Source organism: Plecotus auritus, assembly GCF_963455305.1.
Source record: "Plecotus auritus genome assembly, chromosome: 7".
Classification (NCBI taxonomy): domain Eukaryota; kingdom Metazoa; phylum Chordata; class Mammalia; order Chiroptera; family Vespertilionidae; genus Plecotus; species Plecotus auritus.
In genome coordinates, this window is record NC_137774.1 from 83,250,347 (window position 1) to 83,264,750 (window position 14,404).

General features: G+C 46.7%; 1 pseudogene across 1 annotated transcript; it reads right to left on the bottom strand.

Annotated features, from left to right (window-relative positions):
• Positions 1–270: 270 nt before the first annotated feature.
• LOC308254473 (neurofilament light polypeptide-like) lies at positions 271–9,877 on the bottom strand (annotated as a pseudogene). Its single transcript has 3 exons — positions 9,866–9,877; positions 8,071–9,264; positions 271–295 (listed from the first exon to the last, which is right to left on the bottom strand). The product of its transcript is annotated as a neurofilament light polypeptide-like (transcript).
• Between the last annotated feature and the right edge of the window lie 4,527 nt (positions 9,878–14,404).

Below are 14,404 nucleotides of genomic sequence, written 5' to 3' on the forward strand. Positions count from 1 at the left end.
CTGTCTGGTATCCCTTGGACCAGTCAATAACAACACATAAAATTAACCTTCACAGGAAGAAATGAGATGAGGGAATTTACGTCAATGTGGAGTGCGGTAATGAGCAAGGTACTTCTTGGGGCAGGTGGGCTCAGTCGTTTTGATGAGCTCTGGTTGACATTATGGAACACACTTCAGAGTATCCCACCTGAGTGGTGAGAAAATTGAGCTATTCATCTTGCATTTCCCATCTGACATTGTCTGAGGGATGCTTTCAGGGAGTTTTACCTCCTAGAGCTTCTGGCCCATCTTGCCTCTGCCAAGAACAAGCCCTCAGGTGGTGAGTGAGACTCAGGTGTTTGCAGTGGGATGCCTTTGGTTTGTATGGAGATAACGAGGGTCCATGTGACACAGGTGGGGCATTGCCAGTGTCTGCTGTGATGGGCCAATGGCACAGGTCAGGTCAACCACAGTGCTCCATCCACCTAGCATTGCTGACCATGGGGCAGGGCAGGGCCTCAGCAGGGTCCATCAGGATCTGCCCCTGGGATTAATTCATCCTGGTTCCTTAAGGTTCACTAGGAGGATGTGTAGAGGAGCTGTCAGCATCTACTTTTCCTGCCCCATGTGGACAGAGAGATGAAGAATAAGGCTGAGCCAAGAGAGAGAAGAGAAATGCAGGGAAAGAGTGTGTGTGTCTTGGTGGCAGTGCATCCTTTCCTAGTTCTGGGGCTCTGGGTCTTGTCCCTCCCTTTCTGTAAACTGCCCCTGTTGGATAAACCAATGTAGTCCTTTCTTGATTAATTTAGCTAGACTTGGCTTTCTGGGAATGCAATCAAAAGCCCTTACAAACAGTTATGGCAGGGCAGAGGGGGTGGGAGGGAGGGGGAGATTGGATTGAGAGAGAGAGATTGCCCTGGGCCTAAGAGCTTTCTCTACTTATTAGCTCCCAGTGCCTGAGATCTAAGCTGCTGGAAGGAAGATGAGCTTATGGTGGAAATTTGTAACCAACCATTAACTGGAATGACACATCTAAGCCCCTGTGCCTGACCAATTGTTAGGCCTCAATGAAACAGGGATAAAGAAAGGATTTTTAGTTTCAGTATTTAATTAGGCATTCTTTTCTTCCTGCCTTTTAATTTTATTACTCTAGCTTCTAGGACAGGATTTTATTGTACTTGAGTACAAATTAAGCCCAAACAAGGACTCTCCCCATGTTTCTGCTTCTTCAATTTAATTTATTCTTTGTAGGGTAACACGAAGCACTACATTATGTCACATGTAAGAACTGTAAATTTTTATTTAAAAGAGAGACCGAGCAAGCATTTATCATCGTGATCTCTGTTCTAAATACTATGAGAAGTAATATTCATTAAAAAAAATAAAGTTCATGCTGTTTTTTGTTGTTTTGAAAAGGAGGAGTTTGTCTGAAATGCTCTAAGAATAGGCACTCTAAAATACGCAGTGATGAAAAATTATAGTAGCTGCCATTTGTGGGAAATCTGTTGGTTCCCTACTAGGTCCTTAACATTTAATATCACCAATTAGCCTGTGAAGCGTTGAGGATGATCGCTCCAATTTTCCATGTAAGGGAATGCTGGCTCAGAGAAGACTTAACCAAAGTCTCGAAGAAAAGATAGAGCCGGCAGCCAGTTTGCATTAAGACCCTTTGATATCCAAAAACCTATATTCTTCCCACTTGCAAAGGGTGTAATTTGCTGCATGTGGGGGGTGGAGGTGGTGGTGTATGTGATGTGTGTTTCAGTGCTAGACATTGTGTTAGGTACTGCACATAGTAGGCACTCAGAAACACTTTTGTTCAGTGAATTTAAAATGTTTGAATAACTGAAACCTCATGAGACTAAGGAGGAATTTTCTTTCCACTCTGTCTGAGCAAAGGATTTATTAGGTAAAGTAATTATATTTGTATCCTCATGGAAATAGTATTAGGAAACAAGGATTCTTATTTCTTTCTCTCTTGAAATTCAAAATAAAAGAAAGAGCCTTGCTGATACCTATCTTATTTTTGTGTGTGACAAAGCAGAGCCTACATAAGTCTCTAAGACAGTGGTTCTCAACCTTTCTAATGCTGCGACCCTTTTATACAGTTCCTCATGTTGTGGTGACCCCCAACCATAAAATTATTTTCGTTGCTACTTCATAACTGTAATTTTGCTACTGTTATGAATCGTAATGTAAATATCTGAGGCGACCCTGCTAGCGGTTCTCAACCTGTGGGTTGCGACCCACAGGTAGAGAACTGCTGCTGTAGAGCCTAAGACCATCGGAAAACACAGATACTTACATTACGATTCATAACAGTAGCAAAATTACAGTTATGAAGTAGCAACGAAAATAATTTTATGGTTGGGGGTCACCACAACATGAGGAACTGTATTAAAGGGTCGCGGCATTAGAAAGGTTGAGAACCACTGCTCTAAGAACAGATCCACAGTCTTGCATTTGGACAGCACTCTACAGTTTAGAAAGCATTTGCTGGCCACGTCCCTTTGGGTCATTCCAACAGGCCTGTGAGGTGGGGAGGAGCGATACTATCATCCCCATTTTGTGGTAGAGAAACTAAGGTTTGGAGAGGTTGGGACTTGCCTCAAGGAGACACAACAGGTGCCAAACTGGGGCTCGAGTGGGGTTTGTCTGATTTACAGTTTGCACTTCTTGAGCAAGATTTCCAAGTGGTGTAAAGGTCTCTTCGGGAAAACAACTGTTTTTCAGGCATCAATAGCCTGCTTTAGCAGCACTTAACAGCATGCCTCTGATCTATATGCTAATTTCGGATATGCTTTATCCCTTCATTAATCCAGGGGTAGGTGTGTGGATGCTTCTTGGTTTGAAATCCTTGTGTGCCTAAAGCAAATGGGATTGTAAAACATGCTCCAAAATGGACCCTTCCCCAGTTCATCCTGATTGCTCCCATCATGCCACATGATGGCCACCTCACGCCCTGTTTCTGCTCATGGTCGTCCAGAGTGAAAGCTCAAAGTTAGCCACTTGGAGCCCAGAGCAGGAACCTGGAAGAGAACAGCGCATTTGAGCTGGAGAAAGACATTTAAACTCCCCCACCCTCCCATTCTCTCTAGCTTAGGAAGTTGCATGCTGTCTGGTAGGTATATATCCATTTTATGTTTTTTTAACAAAAACAACAAAAGACGAGGTCAGAGTCTATCTTTAATTGGAGTAATTAGCTGTGTTCTAAAGGTGGAGCAGGCAAACCAGAAATCAGTGGCCAGTTGCTGGGGTCCAGGATGAGCAGCTATGTCTAATTGCTAGAATTGTACTTGTTCATTATAGAGAAGGTGGCATCTAGGTTAATTATAAAGGAGAAAAACGTAGTATTTTATCAGTCTTGTGTCAGCTATTGGGCTGGTTGGTCAGAAGCCATCGCTGCTGTAGACATTCATTGCTTAATGAGAATTAATTCACCAGCAGTCTTTTCCTTGATTGTGATAATACTAATATTTATTGAGTGGCTACCCTATGCTGAGTTTGGGCTAAGAGCGTGACACAGTATGGTTTCATGCATGCTTTTATTTTCACTATTTTCAAGGTGAAGGAACAGACTCAGGTTAAGAATTGCTCAAGGTCATACAGCACCTGAGCGGGGGAGCTAGAGTTGGGGTTCAGACAGTCAGATTCTATAGTCCAGGGCCTTTATCACTTCACCATCCATGTGCTGATGTTCAAGGGATAACATAGTTCATGTCTGGTTTTCAGAGGAGTGCAGGGGAGAGAAGGAAAGTATTAAATGGAGAAGCAGAGAGAGAGGAAACCAGACTGTTTGCTTGTCATGAGCCATATTAAAAGCGCAGAGCCAAGCTCATGGTTTCACTTGAGCGTTATTCCTTCCAAATAGCCACCATTACAAGTATGTGCCTTATTCTCATACTGAATTCAAGGCTCAGAACATGGGCAACCTCTTTCACTATAATCTTCAGAATTAAGTGCAGGGTGGTCCTCCGAGGGTGAGTTGAATTTCTAAAAAACAGTAGGAAGTCATTTGTGGCCAGGTCAGGTGAAATAGTAGGTGATCAACTTGTTACTATAATTAACATTGAGCCCTAGCCAGTTTGGCTCAGTGGATAGAGCATCAGCCTTTAGACTGAAGAGTTCTGGGTTCATTTCTGGTCAAAGGCACGTACCTCAGTTGCAGGCTCGATTCTTGGACCTGGTCGGGGCCTACGTGGGAGGTAGTCATTTGATGTATCTCTCTTACATCAATGTTTCTCTCTCTGTCTCTCCCCTCCCTTCCACTCTCTCTAAACAACAATGGAAAAAATATCTTCAGGTGAGGGTTAACAAAAAAAAATTTTGTATTGAAATGACATTTATCTTATAGTAAAACAAGATTGATTTTTTCATGGTATTCTGGAGGGCAGTTTGCCCAGAGCAGTGGTTTTCAAACTTTTAACAAACTACCCTTAAGAGGAAAGGAGAATAAATTCAAACTCAGCAAGTGTAGTCTGAAACAGTCTCCCAAGGGTGAGGATGTCTTTGAAGTTTCATGTTTCATCTTAGATATTTGTGAATTCTGCATTCTACTTCATGCTACATTGATTTTCAGTCACTTAGGGAGCAAAGCCTATTGATGCTGGTCATGTTTGTACTGTAGCTTTGTATGTTTCGGGGATCCATTGAGGTCCCCTGGGGTTGTAAGATGAATGGGTGTTAGAAATTTGAAATGTGAAAAAGCATGTAGCTTCAATTCAGAGAAATACAGTCACTCAATGCAGAGAAATACAGTCACTCAATTCAACTCTGTTCAGTTCAAATCAACCAAGTGCAAACCTGTACTGGGTGCTTCTCCATTGCCAGTTTGAGAACTTTGGTTCTATTACAGGGACCCTTCACCCACAAGCTAACACTCTAGCCACTGAGTCAAACCAGCTAGGGCTCTTTCCCCCTTTATTCAAAACATAATCTGCTACATATGCTGTGCTATATCTTGCTTTTCTCTATATGATATTAGTGTGTAGAAATAGTATAGAGAAATCTTCCCTGCCTTTTTTTTTAATAGCTGAACTAGAGGTCCAGTGCACGAAATTCGTGCATGGGGGGGAGGGGTCTCTCAGCCTGACCTGTACCCTCTCTAATGCGGGAGCCCTCGGGGGATGTCTAACTGCCCGTTTAGGCCCAATCCTTGCTGGCAATTGGACATCCCTCTTGCAATCCGGGACCTCTGGCTCCTAACTGCTCACCTCCCTGCCTGCCCTAACCACTCTGCCTGCCGGCCTGATCCCCCTAACTGCCCTCCCCTGCTGGCCTGATCACCCCTATTAAATAATTTTTAAATCTTATCCTCTTCACACACAATTGTATTTGACTTCCTTATTAGCTTCTCACTCTCACACAATTTTTCTCTCTTCCTTATGTAACACTTTTTCCTACTGACACATCATTTATAAACTTTTCTTTCCTCCTTATTTCCTACTTCTGTTCCATCATCCTTCTTCCCATCTTTCTCCTATCCCTCCTCCCTCCCCACATTCCTTCTTTCCTTTATCTTTACCCCTGCCCTCCCTCCCCTTTTCCTTTCTTCCTACCTTAATTTTTTTCTTCACTTCCTCCCTCAGACCTGCTTTGCTCCCTCCCTCATTTCTTCCTTCTTCCCATTCTCCTTTTAAGCTCTACCAGCTCCCCTTTAAAACTTTTCTTCCCTCCCTCTTTCTCTCTCATCCTACCTTTCCCATACATTCTTCTCTACTTACTTTGACTGTTTAATATCTATCTATCTACCTGCCTAATTATTCACTATCATTTATCTTTTTTCTTTTCTGACTCCTACTTTTAAAATCTGTCCTCAGTACACAACTATACTTGATTTTCATTATAGCTCCTACAGTTCACTCATACATCCTCTTTCCTTCTTTAACTCTGTTCTCTACTGACTCCTTTATAAAGTTCTTCCTCCCTCCTTCCCTTCTTCCCCACCTTCCCCCCTCCTCCCTCACTCTTTTACTCTTTTTACAGGCTAATTAAAACTTCTATGCTTTTCGCCCTTCGTACTGACTGCTTTCCTCTCTGGGACCTACAGCTGCCTCTGTTTGGGCACTCGGACCTCTCTCACACCGGCTTTGAGGGGCTGAGCCACCACGCAGCTGTGCTTGCCTACCATGGCCTGTGCCTCCTCCTTCTGAGTTGGGGGAGGGTCCAGCCGGCCTGGCCTGCGTCCATCGCAGGGACTGCTGCATTATGTGCATGCGCATGTGGTTCACGTGCGTGCGTGTGTGCGTGAGGCTTTTCTCCCTTTGAGTGCTGAAGGGGGCGGGGATGCGGAGGCCTTTCCCGCCCCCCTCCCCCCCGTGTGCCCGCTCCCATGCCTCCAGCGGCTCTCCGTCAGCTCCCCTCTGGAATTCACAGGCCATGGGCGTGCTTGGGCAGGCCCAGCTTGTCCTGGGGCGGATGGGGTGGGGGTGGAGGGGTACGCTTTCCGCCCAGGATGCGAGCCCCCGTCCAGGTCGGACCTGGCAGATGAGTGAATGGATGGCTGGAGAAAGCTGCAGCGGCTTCCCTGTGGTGTGAGGGTTGCCTGTGCACTCCGTTGTCGCGCCTGGGCCCTTCCTTCATGGTGTTGGGTCCACACCCTCTCGATTTGCGTGGGCGACCCCTCCTGGGGGTCACCGCTGATGCGCATACCCCCCAGTTGGCGTCTGCCGACCGTGCCCGGAGAATCAGCCTTCTGTCATGTGGGTGTCACCCCTCAGCTCCCCCACCTCAGGGGGGGTGGTTGGTGGCGTCCCCGGGCAGAGTGCTCTCGGACGGGGTGCGGTGTCACGGGGGTGTTTGTCGGGCACGTGCACCCAGGAGAAAAAGAGGACTCCGGTGCCGGGGGCAGGGAAGCGAGCCTCACACAAGTTCCCCTGCTTGCACGCACCTGCTGGTCTGTCAATATGCAAATTGGTCGTTACTGGGACACTGTAACAGGCAATTAGCATATTACCTCTTTATATATATAGACTAGTGGCTTGGTGCACGAAATTCGTGCTTTGGGGGGGGTGTCTCTCAGCCTGGCCTGCATCCTCTCCAATCTGAGACCCCTGTGGGATCGGGCCTAAACTGGCAGTCGGACAACCCCCTCGCAATCCAGGACTGCTGGCTCCTAACCACTCACCTGCCTGCCTGCTTTATCACCCCTAACCACTCTGCCTGCTGGCCTGATTGCCCCCAACTGCACCCCCCTGCCGGCCTGCTCACCCCCAACTGGTCCCCTCTGCCGGCCTGCTTGCCCCCAACTGCCCCCCCCCCCCCAGCCTGATCACCCCCAACTGCCCTTCCCCTCCTGGCCTGATCACCCCCAACTGCCTTCCCCTCCTGGCCTGATCACCCCTAACCACCTCTGCCTTGGCCCCACCACCATGGCTTTGTCTGGAAGGACTTCTGGAAGGTCTCATGGTCTAATTAGCATATTACCCTTTTATTAATATAGATAGGATATGACATACTGCCATAACTATAACATATGTACCAGTATTACTCTATAAGAATACATACTTCATGCGATAGGAAGGCATCTAATACATCATATTGTATATGTTGTAAGTAGTAGGAAATACTGTATTCATAGCAATAATATACACCCTGTGACTTCCCTTCCTGGTTTGGGAATGGTTCCCCAGTTCTTTGAATGTTTCCTGGCCCCTAATATATATATTTTTTTGTCATTCAGTGTAACTTTATTTACTGTTTATTGCACATGATTTGAGGTCTTTAATTTCTTACCACAAATTTCAAAGGACTATTTTTTCCATGAAGTTTAACATTGACTGTGAACTGAACCATCATGGTTCAGCACCTCTTCCTGGTAGCATCAGTGAATTCATGTATTCATGTGTTTTTATTGCAAACATCTGAATTATTCACATTGTCATAGATCCTGAACTCAGAAGCATGGACCATGCACAGGCTGGCAGCAAGCCAGGAAGCCACTCTGCAAGCAAACAGATACTCTGCATAAGGAGAAAAGTCATAGCACAACATTTAATGTCCAACCTGAGTCACCTCAGAATGCTACATATATTGACTTCTTAATTCATATAGTATCGGCAACTCAACTGCTTGGTTGGTGACAGGGTTGACCTGGTTTCAGGAAGATTATTTCTGAAATAATTAAGGAAAGGGGGGCTCAGTCTTTTCTTGGTTGCTTGCTCCTCCCCAGCACCTTCATCTTTCTTCTCATCCTCAGCTTCTTGGGCATCTTCTCCTTCACCTTTACCTCCTTCTTCTTCCTCCTTTGCATCCTCAAATTCTTCCTTGGCACCTTCTTCCTCTTCCTCTCCTTCCTCTTAGTCAACCACTTCCTTCTCCTTCTCCTCCTCTTCAGCTTCTCCTTCAGATGGGGGGTTCATCCTTAGCTTCCTCAGCTTTTGCAGCCTCAATGGTCTCCTCCACCTCGATCTGCTCCTCCTGGATGTGACTGGTGTATTAAGGAGGGAAGGAGCGAGTGGACATCAAGTAGGAGCTAGTCTGTAAACCACCTTAGGCAGATCGACCAAAGATCTGGGAACTCTGGGAGTAGCCACTGGCTATGCTTCCCACGCTGGTGAAACTGAGCTGGGTCTCCTCACCTTCCAAGAGTTTCCTGTTAGCTGCAATGTCAATGTCCAAAGCCACATTGAGGAGGTCCTGGTATTCTTTTAAATATCATGCCATTTCACTCTTTGTAGTTCTCAACTCATTTTCTAATTTGTTGATTATGTCCTGCATAGCACTAACATGGGAGTTCTGCTTATCCTCCAGCTCTCGCAGCTGCTTTCCCAGAGCTTAGTTCATGCCCTGGCATGCTTTGATCTCCAGGGTCTTGGCCTTGAGCAGGTGACGACTTTCAGACACCTACTCCTTGGCAGTGCGCACCCCGTAGGTGTTCTTGGCAGTGCTCTCGGTCAGTATAGTGAAGCAGCTCTTGTACCATTCTTCTGCATTCTGCATGTTCTTGGCAGCCAGCTTCTCGTACTCGGCGCGTATGTCCTTGAGCGCGGCAGAGAGGTCGGACTTGGAGAACATGTCCATCTCCACGGAGATCTGAGTGTACTGGATCTGCGCCTGCAGCTCAGGGATCTCCTCTTCATGCACCTTCTTCAGAAAGGCGATTTAGTTCATCAGGCTGTTGATGCGCTTTTCAAGCTCAGCGCCAGCGAGAGCCGCCTCATCTGCACCTTTGCATGCCTCCATCAGCCAGCCCTCTGTGTCATCATGGTTCAGCACCTCTTCCTGGTAGCATGCCTGCAGGTTGCTCCCAGTCCCTTCCAAGCCCTGGTGCCTGCTAACTGCCCACTGCCCTCTCCTCGCCAGGGCCGGGGCACAGGCATCCCATTTTCATTAAAATGTTCAACCCTGGCCTGCTCCACCGGTGTCCACAGACAGTGATGCCAGAGACCCTGGCCACCCCCGCCTACCCCGATCCCTGATGGTGGCCTGGACCCCGCGGCGGCGTCAGGCGCAGCCCGCCTGGCCTGCCTGGTCCCCGATGGCGGCCTGGACACAGCGGCGGCGTCAGGCACAGCCCGCCAGGCCTGCCCGACCCCGATGGCTGCCTGGACCCCGTGGGTGGCGTCAGGCACTGCCCCCGCCCGGTTACCTATTGCATCCTCGACCCAGCAGGCGGCATCAGGCGCTGCCCGCCTGGCCTGCCCGGTCCCCCATGGTGGACTGGACCCCACGGGTGGCGTCAGGCACTGCCCGCCTGGCCTGCCTGGTCCCCCATGGTGGACTGGACCCCACGGGTGGCGTCAGGCACTGCCCGCCTGGCCTGCCTGGTCCCCCATGGTGGACTGGACCCCACGGGTGGCGTCAGGCACTGCCCGCCTGGCCTGCCTGGTCCCCCATGGTGGACTGGACCCCACGGGTGGCGTCAGGCACTGCCCGCCTGGCCTGCCTGGTCCCCCATGGTGGACTGCACCCCACGGGTGGCGTCAGGCACTGCCCGCCTGGCCTGCCTGGTCCCCCATGGTGGACTGGACCCCACAGGTGGCGTCAGGCACTGCCCGCCTGGCCTGCCTGGTCCCCGATGGCGGCCTGGACCCTGTGGGTGGTGTCAGGCGCAGCCCGCCCCTCCTGCATATGCAAATTTACCCTCAATCTTTGTTGGATTAATTTGCATATCACTCCTGATTGGCTGTGGGCGTAGTGGAGGTATGGTCAATTAGCATTTTTCTCTTTTATTAGTGTAGATACCCTGTTTCCCCGAAAATAAGACAGTGTCTTATATTAATTTTTGCCCCAAAGACACGCTAGGTCTTATTTTCAGGGGATGTCTTATTTTTCCATGAAGAAGAATACGGTACACATTTATTGTTAAATGAAAATAAAGGAAATTTATTACCTGTATACGGTACGGTAGTACGGTAGTTGTCAACACAAACCAGACAAACTGTGAATCCTACAGTATCAAGAATTTACTCATTTATTCAATGACAATCATGTCATCATCTTCTGGAACATCATCATAACAATCCAATTCCTGAATTTCCTGGTGAATTTCTTGTGACTCCATTTCTTTCAGAATCAGTGGACCAAATCTCTCATGTTTAGCAATAGCACTGTCTTTAAATGAGTACTTCTTGTCAAGGTAGCCTGCTCGCAGTGCATTTGCAATGCAACTGTCAGTGATTTTCTCCCATGAATTCTTCACCCAAGTCACAACTTCTTGCAGTTTAGGTTTCACAAAGTTTCCACGCTGATTTCTCTCCATTCTATTTTCAATGTAGTCATTAATTTCCATGCGCAAATTGTCTTTGAATGGCTTGTTTATTGCAATATCAAGAGTCTGGAGATAGGCCGTCATTCCTGCGGGAATCATTATCTGACCTATTTTTCTTTCGTGAAGAAATGTCTTCATGTCTTTAGCGGGTGAGTGCTGGCTGCATCCCAGACTAGCAGACCTCTTTGGCTCCCTTGCATAACAAGCGGCAGCATTAAATTGACCCACTTCCTTATAACTGCTTGTGTGGCCCAGGCTTTTTCAGTTTCAAGAATAAAAACACCCAAAACACGTTCAATCTTTTCCTTCTTGCCCTTAGAAATGATTAAAGGTGGGATTTTAGTGCCATCCAGACGAATTGCCAAAATACAGGAACACGTGCACTTTCGTAAGCAGTGGTGGGAATGTACGCTAAGGAGGCACCCCGCTGTTCAATTGTTGTTTGAGATGATTGGCCCATAAACACTGCAGTTTCATCCATAGCAATCATGTTGGAAAGATTGTATTTAGAGAAGTCAGCATCATCAATAAAGGACTTGAATGCAAGTGCTTGCTTAATAACTTGAGTATCTTCCAACCTAAACAATGTTGTAGATCTTCTTAAAGACAGTTCACTTTGCTGAAGGAAATTATCCAGCCAGTGTTGTGATGCTTTGAAGTCTTTGGGGGCTATGTCAAACTGTGATGCCATTTCAAGGGCAAATTCTTGAATCTGAGCCCTATTCACAACCAAAGCCTTTGCTCTCCTGTCAACAACCCATTCACAGATCAGGTCTTTCAGCTCGGAAAATAATGGTTGCCGACCTGATCCACACTTGCACTTTTTAGCATTTCCCTTGTCCACTTGTTCAATGAGGTTACCATACTCTGCTCACCATTTTCGGACCAATCGGATACTCAACATCTTCTCTTTGCAGAAAGCAGTAAGATTTTGGCCCCAAGAGTCTTCCACGATTCCTTTCTTGTTTTCCACGGAGTAGCTTTTTCTTTTTGCGCTCATTTCTAGGGGTAAAAAATAAAGGAATTGGGGTATCAAGGTGGGGAGAGGGGGATCATTCAAAATGACACAGGGGGATCAGAGGGGGGGAATCAAAATGGCACAGGAGAATCAGAGGGGGGATTACCATTTTAGTAACTCCTTTTGATCCTCCTGTGTCATTTTGATTGTCCCCTCTGATCCTCCTGTGTCATTTTGATTGCCCCCTCTGATCCTCCTGTATCATTTTAAGTGATCCCCCTCCCCCCACCCCTGTGCCACTGAACACCTTCACCAGACATCCCCCCTACCCCTTTATCAGACATTTACCCCCTGGGGCCTGCCTGGGGACTGTCACTGGGCTTGCTGGGGCCTGGATCTGGGCTGGAGCAGGGTCTGCCACTGACTGAGAACCTACAGTCACCATGAAGGCAGCCGCGAGCATCAGGTAGTGTCACCAGAGACAGACCGGCACTCACCACCTTCGCCGTGTCCCATCCGCTCTAATCCTCCTGTTCTTCTACACACATCTGCGAAAGTCTCCTCCTCTCTCCCGCCCCGCGCTCACTCTGACCTCCACTCCGCCTCCACACAGCAGTGACGTCAGGACTCTGTGTAACGTCACTGGTTGCTAGATGCCAGTCGGGGCGGCCCTAGCGACCAGTTTACGGTAAATTAAATTTCATTCTGAGACAGAGCCTGGGGGCCTTATTTTCAGGGGATGCCTTATATTTCTCTCAGAAGGAAACCTGTAAGTAGGTCTTATTTTTGGAGGATGTTATATTTTCGGGGAAACACGGTAGTATTCCATCTAATGGCTGTACAGTAATTTGTTTAGCGAAAGTCCCTTATCAATGGCATTTCCAATGTTTCGATAATACAGTATTTTATGAATCATCTTATACAATATGTGCAAGTGCATTTGCAGCATCTGTTTCTAGAGGTAAAATTGCTGGGTCAAAGGGTACGTGCATTTATAAGTTTGATATTGTTGGTCCTGGCTGGGTAGTTCAGTTGATTTAGAGTGTTGTCCCAGTATACCAAGGTGGCAGGTTCAATCCCCGGTCAGGGCACATACAAGAATCAACCAGTGAATGCATAAATAAGTGGAACAATAAATTTCTCTCTCTCACTCTCTACTCCTCCCTCCCTCTTCTCCCTCCCTCCTTCCCTCCCTCCCTTCCTCCCTCTCCCCTTCTCTAAAAATCAATCAATAAAAATAATAGCTGAAACCGGTTTGGCTCAGTGGATAGAGCGTCGGCCTGCGGACTGAAAGGTCCCAGGTTCGATTCCGGTCAAGGGCATGTACCTTGGTTGCGGGCACATCCCCAGTGGGAGGTGTGCAGGAGGCTGCTGATAGATGTTTCTCTCTCATCGGTGTTTCTAGCTCTCTATCCCTCTCCTTTCCTCTCTGTGAAATATCAATAAAATATATTTTAAAAAAATAATAATAAAAAGTAAGTTTGATATTATTAGATTCTCCTTCATAGGGATTGTACCAAGTCGCCCCAGCAACTTCTGAGAGTCCCGTCTCCCAAGAGGGGGAAGGAGAGCTGGTTGGACTTGAACTGATGACAATGAAATTCTCAAGTTCTAATGAACTGATGACGTGCACCTTCAAAGAGTTATTTTACTTAGGACTAAGGCAATCTTCCATACTGTTTTCAAAATTTGCTGTTTATAAATGAAAATAGTGTGTTCTCCGAGTTTGCTGAGGATACAAATTCATTTTCTTTTAAGACTGGCTGCCGTGTAGTGTTTGTCAACAGTGGCACACGCACAAAATGGCAACAAGAAGGCACTTGGTTGTTGGGGCCTCTTTTCCTGCAAAAATGAGCTGTCCCAGCATGAAGGTTTGAGAAATATAGTTCTGGAGGGCTCTGCAAGTACTTTCAACAAGTGTCCTGCCATCAGAATAAGTAGGTACCTTCCCAAGGTGACAATGTTTTACCGTATTTCCTTGTTTATAAGGTAGCATTGATTGTAAGTTAGATCATTGATTTGATAACAGCTCTTTGCGGGAAAAAGAGACACTACTTAAATGCTCACATTGATCATAAGATGAATGGGTTTTAGAAATGATGAAATGTGAAAAAGCATGTAGCTTAGATTCCTGGAAACAAAGTCCCTCAATTCAACTCTATTCAGTTCAACCCAGTTGAGTGCAAGCCTGTGTTGGGTGCCTCTACTTATCTCTTTTTAAATTTATTTTTAAATTTCATACCAGAAAAAATAAGTCTGTCGAGATCTGAGGAGAATTGATGTAATGAGCCTGTACTGGAATCAGACAATCCTGGGTTTACATGCTGGCTTTTACCAGTTGGTATCTGAGAAATCTTGGGAAGATTACTTATTTTACTGTTTTTTGAAGCTTGATTTTCTCATCTAGAAGGTAGAGATATTAATACCTGTCTCAAAAGGTTTATATTATTTGGGATGCTTGCGTTTGCAAGTGTCAGAAGTACAACTCAATGTTTCTTAAGTGCAGGAATTTATTGGGAGGATACTGGGATAGTTCTTAGAACAGGAAGCTACAGAAAGGCAGGAGGTCACTGGGCCTTGGGAAACTGGTTCCAGCATTGGTGCATCACAGGACTGGCTTTGCATCTCGTGTCCAGCAGCATTCTCCATGAGACACATCTGAAGTTTAATATCTTACTGGTTCAATGACAAGTGAGATGGATTTAATTCTCTTGGCCTCCAGCTCCAAAATGCTCCGGAAACAACCTGTGACCCAG